We start from the raw sequence: 10,170 nt of genomic DNA on the forward strand, positions 1-10,170 counted from the left end.
TTCTCCCCCTCTGCTCTGTTCTGGTGAGATCCCATCTGGAGTCCTGTGTCCAAGCATGGGGTCCCCAGCACAGGAAGGATGTGGAGCTCTTGGAACAGGTCCAGAGGAGGGCTACAAAGATGATCAGAGGGCTGGAGCACCTCTCCTATGAAGAAAGGTTGAGGGAACTGGGCTTGTTTAGCTTGGCGAAGAGAAGGCTCCGGGGAGACCTCATTGCGGCCTTCCAGTACTTGAAGGGAGCCTATAAACAGGATGGGGAGCAACTATTTACAGGGGTTGATAGTGACAGGATGAGGGGGAAGGGTTTTAAACTAAGAGGAGATTTAGGCTGGATATTAGGTGGAAATTTTTCACTCAGAGGGTGCTGAGGCATTTGAAAAGGTTGCCCAGAGAAGTTGTGGATGCCCCATCCCTGGAGGCATTCAAGAGCAGGCTGGATGGGGCCCTGGGCAGCCTGCTCTAGTGGGTGGCAACCCTGCCCACAGCAGGGGGGGTGAAACCAGATGATCTTTAAGGTCCTTTTCAAACCAGGCCATTCTGTGGTGATTCTGTGACTTGGAAAGGGCTGATAAGAGCTCTTAGCTGATGGAGGAGAACCACTATTTGTTCATCTGCTACAAACAGCATTCATGCAAGTGTTGCCAAATTTGATGTGACTTGTGGATAGATTGACTGTTGGGGTGGCTGTGGTGATGGCCTGTGTGTAGCTGCACAATATTTTGTGTTCAAAACAACAACAACAAAATACCCTCATCCTTGACTCTAGTCACAATGGTATCAAATGGAGGAGTAGAGGATGTTATTTTGTATCCGTCAGGGACACAAAATACCACCTGATTACCACCAGTTCTTGTGGCTACCTGGTAGGAAGTATCATGCTCATTGTCTGTGTTCCTGACTTCCAAGGGCCCTTTTTTTCCTTCTTTCCAGTTTCTCAGAAGGTAAGGAATAAATGGCACATCAGATAGAAGTGTCTGAATACATAACTGAAGAAAAGTGATGATAGAGAGTAAACAAAAATAGTTGCATTTGCTAATTGATCCTGAGCCCTGATGAATTCTGTTTTAGATGGTTTGCTACTTGCAGTCTTGAAATGGGGATTATGCTAGATCATATCTTCTGGAAAAATCACCCAAACAGGAATTAATTCAGGAAGGTCTTTGGCATTTGTTAATACAAGTTTCATGAGATCATGTGTCAGGCAGTGCTTAGATATTTTCCTTAAGTACAGCTTATGCAGGTTTGTTTTTAGTGGTGGAATTCAGTTTAGAGTGTCTGCAGAGCACAGCAGGACTTTTGGTAGGGTCTGTAAACTTCATTCTACAAAGCAACTGTATGTGTATTCATAGTATTTGTTTGGTAGTGATTAGTTGTCACATCAGTCTTTAAAAAAAAAAAAAGTGAAGTGGGGCATCTTATTGCAGTAGTTGAGGTAGGAATGAATATACCCATCTCTTAAGTTGCATGGAATAAATAGTTTAAGTCTGCATCATTCAAATTAAAGTCCAAGGAAGTAATTTGTCTTTGTATAATAAACCAAAATATATGAATAACCTCTTCTTTGAGTAACCTTGCTTTAACTTCCAGTCAAAAAGTTAAGCATTTGTGGATCATTCTGCCTGAAAATGGGACACAGATCACTTTCATCTTTTTAATTTTGGTTTATGAATGCTTCCTAGTTCCTATAAAGATCATAGACTTCTTGCGTGTTCTAACATTTTCATATTGTGGCACTGTAACCTGTGAACTCCTTATTTCCTAACAGGTGCTCATTTCCTGAAGGATGTATTTTGAATTGACTCATCTAAAAGAAAAATTGAGTGTGCTACTGAAGAGTGCATGGGAGGAAGGGCACAGAATATAGATGTTGCTCCCTTAAAACTCATTACAGGGTAACAATATCTGTGTTCTTTTGAAAGTACTACTTCAAAGTTGTCTTTCTGAGGTACTATTAAAAAAAAAAAAACAACCAAACTTTCCCAGGATAGTTTCAGGCACCTTTATTTGCAGTGTACCTCATTTCATTTAAGATGAGTGTGTTTGAATATAGCTTTTTGTCAATCAAGGATTGATGGGTTTGTGAATTTAGGCAGCTGTTTAGACTTTATTCTGATTACTGTGCTACAGTAGAATTGTTACATCTTGGCTCTGAGGACCCAAAGGAAAAAAAGATGCAGCAGGTACATAATCAGTTCTGTGTAAATCCACCAGAAGTGTTGCTTTTACCTGCTTTCAGAGGACCTGAGTTCTTAAAGAGCTACAAGTAGAAAGAAGACTGGTTTTCTTCCTATTCTGCATTGTTCAGTGCCGTCTGATTTCCTTCCTCCCTGCTCTGTTTTTGAGGTTTTTGTGTGTGTCTGGTCCTACTGAAAACAAAACAAACATTGATTACATATACTTTTTGCAGTGACTTCGTAAAGTTATCTAGGTGTTTGATCTGGCAGATGCTAACAGTGCGTGACCAGCACTTTTCCAAACCATGGGGGAAGATTCCTTTCTCCAGCTGCTAATTTTATGCCTTGTGTTGAAAAACAGGGCTGTGTACAGGTGACTTACCTCCTTCCCCCTGTCTCTGTGATGAGCCTGTAAATAGTTATATCATATAAAAATTCTTTGGCTCAAGGTCTTGTTGGCCAAGTAACTTCAGACTTGAGTTTTAGCAGGAGGTAGTAGAAACTTGTCGTCTTGGTTCTGTTTTAGGCTGTCTCCCAAAATGGGTGAGATGGGGACAGCCTTCGCACTCACCCCCAACCTCATTCTTAAGTCGTAACTTTTGCCAAACCAGAAAGTATTGGTCTTTTTGAACAAGTCCAGTATATTCCTACTGCTTCTGCTCTTTATAATTCCTCTCCCTAAATGGAACATCTATAATGATAAAGGCTTCAGCTGGAAAAAGTATTTCCTTTGAAATAATTTCAGTTTCTGTTGAAAACTCCTTTGACCTTTTGAATTAGTATCAAAGGTCCTAAGGGGTTTCACTGCTGGAAAAGAAGCAAATCAGGTTTGGGATCTTGGGGTTGTGGGGAGTGGAATAATCCTTTTGGGTCATTCATAGTACACTTGTTTTGTTATCTATATGCAAGGTAGATTGAGCTTTCTAGATTAAGCCTCCTCACCCTCAGCTTGTCAGCTTGTTGGACATGAACAGTTTATTTCAGGAATAGCTTTTACTGAGGTATGGAAATAGAGTGCTGTGTTTACTTAAAGTCAAGGGATAAGTTTTAATATGATTTGTTGAAGAAGGGAAGCCTTGAGAGAACCTGTCTTGCAGGTTAGTCAAATTCTGTAATGGCGGGATTTTAGTTCATGAAGAAAATGCTGGAAATTGATGTTATTACATTCCAAAGATTAAAATTGCAATGGAAGTGTCACTAAAATTATTGAAGTCTTATAATGTTGATTGTGTATGGATAATGAGGAAGATTACAAACCAGAAGACTACTTGTTATATTGGCTAAAGAGGAATTTACCTGGGATCTCACTAAACAGTATTTTAGCAGTAGCACAAGTTAAAAGGGGTAGAAACCATTTTGTTTGTAAGAACTTTCTGTGGAGATGTTTGGATAGTGAGTACCTACCTGTGGATTTATATGATGACTGAATATTGCCAAATATATCTTAAAAACTTTTAATAGATTTACCGTAATATGTTGTTCCTTATATGTAGTATCAGACTTCACCTTTTGGAGGACTGAATGAGTGACCTACTTGAAGACAGCCTTGTTAGCTCCTGGAACAAGTATTTGGGTTTGTAGTTGAGTGCAGTGCTGGTGCTGTCTGCTTGCCGTTTTCCTGTCGTTTGCTTGTCTTTGCAAACAAACCGAGTGTGAATTCTCAAGTTAGATGAATCATCTTTTCCTAGTGCCAGCATTGTCTGTCTTCCTCCTTCTCCCTTCGCAGGTTATTTGCTGTGGTTAGCCCTTGAGTACGTAATTCCTCCTGGCTAAGCGTGATGGAGGGAGTGTGACACAATGGGCTAGCGTGCTTTACAGTCACAAGACTTCCAACCTGCCCTATCCAAACATATATACACAAGATAGTACATAAGTCCCTTTCAGTAGCACACTGTTGGTTATCATAGCAAGTTGATATATGTCACAGCTAACGTGGTCTTCTGCAGCAAATATGCTTCCACAAGTGTCCTCTGTGACCAGGAGGGGGGGGTGCGGTCGTGTCATGCTTAGCTCCTTGGCTGTTGAGTGGAGTTTAGGCTTACTTCTGCTTCAGGACAGTATGGTAAGGTTAAACACTTGACTGAGCTCTCTGGTATGATATTAATGGTTTCTGTTAAGTACAATAGCTATTGAACATAAAAGTGCTGTGTATGAGATACCAGCGCAAGGGTTGAGTCGACACATTGGCTGTATTGATGTGCAGTGCTTTCTGCCATCTGGAGCCTCTGCCAGGTTTCTCACTTAATGCTTTACTCTTGGCTGTTGTTCAACTTCTGGCATCTTCTCTTTCTCCTGCTACCTAATTAGTTCAGATCTAAAAGGTAGTTTATCTATATTTGAGAGTAATATTCAGGTTTTGTGTTTCAAATTTTGGATATCAAGAGATTCACAAAAGCCTTGTGACACTCCTTGGAATGCTTGTTATTCCACAGCCTTCACTTTGCTATATCCCTTTTAACTGATGTAAAGATGTAAAGGTTCTCTGAAGTTACATGTAATCAGGTAGCTTTTTAAAGGAGTGACTTCTTGCACCACTGACTTATTTATGGATATGTTTTATTTGTTGAAAAGTTTTCCTATCTCAACAGTGTGGACTGCACTAGAGTAATGCGGGCTGGGGTGGGAAAGGATAACTTTTGTGAGTGTTAATGCCCAAAATAGCATGCTTAGTAAAATGGATTAATAGTCTTCAAATTAATCAATTGGCCAGATAAAGTGTTGGCTGTCTTGATATGGATATTTGAATTCTAATTATTATCACCTTGTCTTTGCTTTTTCTGGTTCCTATTTGTAACTGTGACATCCTTAGTAAAAATAGAGATCTTTTTGTGTAGGAAACCTTCACAGCTTTCCCTGTTGGTGATGTTTGCAGCTAATCAATAATCACTTTTTCTGTCAGTGTCTGCCCTATAATACTGAAACTCCCTGGCAAGCATGTGTTAGTAAGTATAACTATGTTCTGTTTGGTGTCACCAGAGATGTGTAATTACCACATGAAAAATTTAGATATTTATAATGTCAGTTTCTTACGCAAAATACTCTTGCTTCTAAATCAGGGTGGGATACTATGATAGTTTGTTCATCTTTTGCCCTTATAGTTACGAAAACTATTTGGAGGTGTTCACTCATATACACCCTCCCCACTTCCCCCCAAAGAAGTGGTGTTTCACTGCTGCATCATGCTAAACGATGATTATGTTTGAAAGTAGGAACCTCCAAATGTTTCACTATTGCCAATCCAACATTTACCAATTTCCAAGCTACTACTTAAAAGCTTGTTGGAATTAAGTTTTGGATAACTGATGTCAAAAGGATTTTTTTTGCCTGAAACAGTAGTAATAAATTCTGATAGCTGCTTGAATTTCTTGAGCATTGCTGTGCCAGTGAACCTGGAAGTGTGTTGTTATATATTGCTGGTGATTTTCCTGCCTGTTAGGTGTGTTACTTTCACATTCTCCATACTCCAGTGCTAGAAAGAAAACTCTTACATTTTATCTTTTTAAAAATACAATTTTAGTATGGCTTTCTAAAAAGGCATGTCCTCTTACTGCAAAACCTCTGGTACTTTTTTGGATTTATTTAACAGTGGAAAATAAGAAATCTTTAGGCTTCTGTCTCACCTTCTACTACTAAATTTTCCTGTTCACCTGCCACTTTGGTGTCAGATTTTAATGACCATGGACAGGGACCGTTAGTCACCTTGGGCAAGGCCAGCCTCCCCTTGCTGAGTGCAGCAGGCCCAGGCACGCTCTGCCAAAGGACATTTCTGCTTTTCTTGGCCATGTTGATATTGGCCATAAATATTCCTGTAGCAGCAGCAGTAACGTGGTCATCCTCTCCAAGAAGATTCCTGAATATAGTTCTGGGTGATCATTCATCTGATATTAAGACCTCCCTGGACTGTTTCTTTCAGTGTTAGACCACCCTTAACAACTGCTTTCACAAAAAAAATGGTAAAATGCATTTTTTTTGTAGTGCAGGTCATGTTCTGCTGTATTGGGCACATGCTTTGTTTTGCGTTGTTTTTCACAGTAGTTGATATCTTGCAAGGGCTTGTGGTGTTTTGTTGGGTGGGTTTGTTCTCACTTTCATGGAACTGGTCTGTCCAGAGTGTGTAGCAAAGACAACCTTTTCTGTGAGAAACCAGACAGTACTTTGTTTCTTGGATGGGTACTTCCAATGTTTTACAAAATGTTCATGGATTTCTTAAAGTACAGCAGATGAAAAATAATTAGAATGTTGTAATATATTAAATCACATAGGCAAGAGTGATGACACTGCCAAGTAGATCTGCTGCATTTTGCTCTTCCTCTGAAAAACTGGGCTGTACCAGATACTAACCAGGTATAAGGTGCACTTAAAAAAAGGATTAAGGAAGGGATAAGTGGTAATAGTTGACTGCTGGTTTTTACATGATAATATCTCTTCAGTGCTGTAATATACCTCCTGCAGAAGCTATTGTTACTACAGAGACTGTGGTCACTACTGACAATGTTCAGGAGCAATGTTTAAAAGAAACAAGCCCCAAAACTTTGCTGTGCTAGAGGTCTGGCTAGCATGCTGACTGTGCTTGGTAGTAGATGAATGGAGAAGAGAGAAGTACGGGGGGTGTGTGTGTGTAGAATAATGTTCCTCCTGTGTGCCTTTCCAGATCTTACTGGTCCAGAGATGTCCTGCATCAGATTTGGGTTGCTTCCTGCTGTTGAACCTCTCTTTTGTGCATTTATCTTCATTCTTTCCCCTCATCTGTTTGTTTTTGACTTTTACAACAGCTTATTTTTAAATCAGTTGGGGTTAGGGAAGAAGGATCCTAAATTTTCACTTACTGAAGTTGGATAGTTTCTTGTCTCTTGAACTGAAGGCATAAAGAAGTCTTTCTTCATATCTGAAAATCACTTAGGATTTTGCAAGTGTCGCTCATCTGCCAGCAGCAGTTCTGTGACCAATTTAGCTGTGCTTGGGAGTGGAGAGGAACAGCTCAGCCTGTGACTGGAGAGCACCCGTCAGCACTTCGCTCAGCTGCGAGGAGGGAGGTCTTCACCAGGGAGTGCGAACTGAGACTGCTGCCTCCCAAGCGGCGTTGGGCGACAGCGGTGGGAAGCGAGTCAGAGCTGCTATGTGAAGCTGCAGAGCAGTGTCATAGTGTGCTTGCTGACTGGAAGTGCCTGAGAGAAGGCTTAGCACAGAACAGCTGTGGCAAATGGGTTTTGGCACAAAAAGCGTAGGCAGGAGAGCAAGTGGCATAGACAAGGTATCTTGACAGGTTTTGGGGGGTAGCCAGGGTTAAGTGCAGTAGCTTGCTTTAGAGTTATTCAGACACTTACAGAAAATGTGTTGGTTTGGATGTTTCAACAAACTTAGTTTTTCGCTTCCCTATGTAAAAATAAGGGAATTAATTCAGGTGACATGGAATACCTTTGTTACAGTAGGACCTTGTAGAATAAAGTGTAGCCTTAATTGTCTCTTTGTAACATTTTTTCTAGACTGTATCTTTCAAAATGCACCTTAGAAAATCAGTGCAATATTTTCTAGCTGTTTTCCCCCAGGAGAAACTTGATTAAATCCTGCATTTTTTTTGAGCATCCCATTTCTGTTGAACTGTTTATGGTTCAGTGATGATGAGTCAAATCTAAATGTTCTTCCTGTGCTTTTCTTTTCCTGAGCTCTCCTGAGACATTGCATCACTCTCACTCGCATGATGTTTGTGTGACTTCAGCAGGCTTTAACTGCAAGGAAGATGGGGGTGTGTTGTCTAGTAACATGTCACTCAGCCCACTGAGGGTCTGATTTTGATTGTGACAGGCAGGCTATTAGAGTAAATTACCATAGTCTTTGAGTACTTATGTTCTAATTGCTCAACTGGTTCTTCAAGGTCATTCAGGTGAAATCAAGAAGTGTTTTTTAAGCTGTGATTCTCACTTTCTTCCTGCTTTCTGGTACGAATTATACTGTGCCAAGATGGTGTATGCCTTATTTTCCAGAAAATTAACATTTTAGAGAGGATGAATTAGTGTGAAAGCAGCTTGCAAGAAAAACAGTAACTTCTTTTCCATTGTAAATAACATTTATAGGAAGACCAGAAAGATTCCCCCACCCCTTTCCATTGTGATGAAGAGTGAGTGCAAAAATTCCCATGTTCCTGATCCATGGCAGCCTTCCTTCTGGCGCTTAGCTTCACAGGAAAGGTTTTTAAAATATAAAACATTAAAATCATCAAAAAGGATACTCAGGACCATAAAAATAGTTTTTCTTTAATTTAAAAAAAAGTTAGGATTGTCCAGAAGTGACAGCTGTCTGGGTGGTCACTTACACTTTAAATCTCTGCACATAGAATTGTATCTGTCAACATATGGCCCAGTAACTAGATCTTGTGCCATTCTCCTGTCTCTTTAAGAACAATTTAGTGCTATTAGTTAACTTTGTCATCTCGACCACTTTCTTGCTACAGACTTTGGATGACTGCAGTTTCCTAGATCTCCTTTGAAAACTTAATAGATAAATATTAGAAGAAAAATAATCATCTGCTCCTCTAATACTGGTGAAGTATAAAGCAAGCATTAACATACTCTTGGCTGAATGTCATCTGCTCTCGGTGGTTTGCTAATTTTTGAGTTGTCCATTTGTTCCATACTTTTTCTCTAGCAGTACTTTGCTTTGAAACAGACCCTTTAATCCCTCTTCCATAAAGAAGCCTTTCACTGGAAGAATATCTTTAAACTCCTCCATAGTGAACGTGAAGATGCAAAAAATAAATCTGGTGTTTCTGCTGTGACTGTAGCTTGTTTGAACACTTTTTTAGTGCATCTATTTATTTACTTACTTTAGCCTGACAGATCCTGACAGACTACCTAACTCTGCCTTAAAAAAGGATCTAGTTGTAGTTTTTATACTTTTCTTCCTTCATTAAATTGTTTGTGAGATTGTATCATTGTATTTTTTTTCCCGTTTTTAGCTTGCTATTGTTTGAGCCCCATTTGGACAAATTCTAAAAGATTCTTCTCATGTTTTCTCTAGTATGTTATTTAGCCATATCCTTCCCTTGCCTGACGTGTTGGTGTTCACCCCTACTTTAAGTCGTCTTTGTGACTTTTGTGTTTGCTCTAAGCCTCATACAATGTCTTAAATCTCATTGCTTACAGACATCTGATTTTTTGATTATTCTCTTTAAGTTTCCTCCTATTTGTCTCGTTCCTTTCTTTATATTCTTTGGTGTTACTCCTTTAGATATTTCGGTCAGTACTAAATTCTGAGGGGTTTACACTAATATTTTGAACCAAATTCTTAGGACCAAAAGATGTCTTTTCTTTTGTTAGTAGCATGACAACTCTTTCCGTGAAGCTGTCACTCCTGATGTTCAGTATTTTGCCTTGACATCCTGTGACATTTAGTGGATAGCAGAAGCCTCCCACTGTTTTTTGTCTTTGCTTTTGAAACGTTTCTGACTGCCTTTGTCTTGGTCACTCAACATCTGCATGTTTAATGTGATGGCTCCTACATTTCTTGTTATCACTGTCCTAAATGTAGAGAAGGTAAATATGCTCCCTTAATAAACAGATAAAGTTTTTGGATAAATTTGTCTTTTTTGAACTTTCTCAGAAAAAAAAATCTGCAGATAGCAATTTCATTCTAAACTTTCTTACTGGTTTCTCTGTTATTGAATGCACGTCAATGCCGATAACCAGTGGACCTCCGGTACTGGAGGATTTATTTTCTTGGTGAAGAAGACTTTCTTTAATTTGAAAGACTTGTTCTTTTTTCTACTTCCTGCAAAGTGACTGAATAAAAATAGGGAACTTGTTCCCAACTGGCATTTTGCTCCCATGATTTTAGATCCGAGACACTTGAATTGCATATGAGGGTTTTTTCGTAAATACCCACTCTTAAAAGTTAGCATAGGGTATGTCAGTGAAGTTGTGCGGTGTCTTATTTGTATCTTCTCTAGCAATGATTTGAAGATCATGTTTTATCCTCTACTTTGCGTTTGAAAAATCCTGCT

This window comes from Pterocles gutturalis, unplaced genomic scaffold (assembly GCF_000699245.1).
Source record: "Pterocles gutturalis isolate BGI_N339 unplaced genomic scaffold, ASM69924v1 scaffold8674, whole genome shotgun sequence".
Taxonomy (NCBI): Eukaryota; Metazoa; Chordata; class Aves; order Pterocliformes; family Pteroclidae; genus Pterocles; species Pterocles gutturalis.